The sequence below is a fragment of the Pavona decussata genome, unplaced genomic scaffold (genome assembly GCF_977016875.1).
Source record: "Pavona decussata unplaced genomic scaffold, jaPavDecu1.1 SCAFFOLD_55, whole genome shotgun sequence".
Classification (NCBI taxonomy): Eukaryota; Metazoa; Cnidaria; class Anthozoa; order Scleractinia; family Agariciidae; genus Pavona; species Pavona decussata.
This window is the reverse complement of record NW_028145477.1, coordinates 490,001-490,576: the sequence shown is the minus strand read 5'-3', so window position 1 is coordinate 490,576 and position 576 is coordinate 490,001.

The following is a 576-nucleotide window of genomic DNA, read 5'->3' as shown; positions in this document are numbered from 1 at the left end:
ATAACTAACCGGTTGGGAATTTTTCTTTTCAAATCTATTTGTACCGATTGGTACCAATTTTTAGTACAGTCAAACCTTTCTTCTAAAATAGAAGAAAGATCCTCGCGGTTTGTCTCATCTGAAGTTCAAAATATATGTTTTACATATTTACATTTATTTAAACCTTTCTACTGTGTGAAAAATTTTAGCTGTTGAAATCAATAATGTTCAAAACTCTAATTAGGAATACGGCTCACGCAAAATAATTTTCGAAATCAGTAAGCTATTGTCTCTTCAAACTAGTGGTCAAGCTTAACTTAACGTTGCTTGTTAAAGGAAGGTTTGTTCTTGTAATTTTATGCATTACGAAGTCTCAAAACAGTGTTAAAAATAATCTTCATGAAAAATGTTAGAGACTGTTTTAATGACTTGCTTTATCTCACTCACCGATAATTTTAAACGGTTGCAATGTCATCCTTAATGTTTTGGAAGGAGACAGGAGTAAAATATGCAAGAAAAAAAAAAAAAAAAAAACCCGAACTGTTACGTTTGTTAGCGACCGCCATATAGCGTATTTGTCTTTCTGATACTACTGAT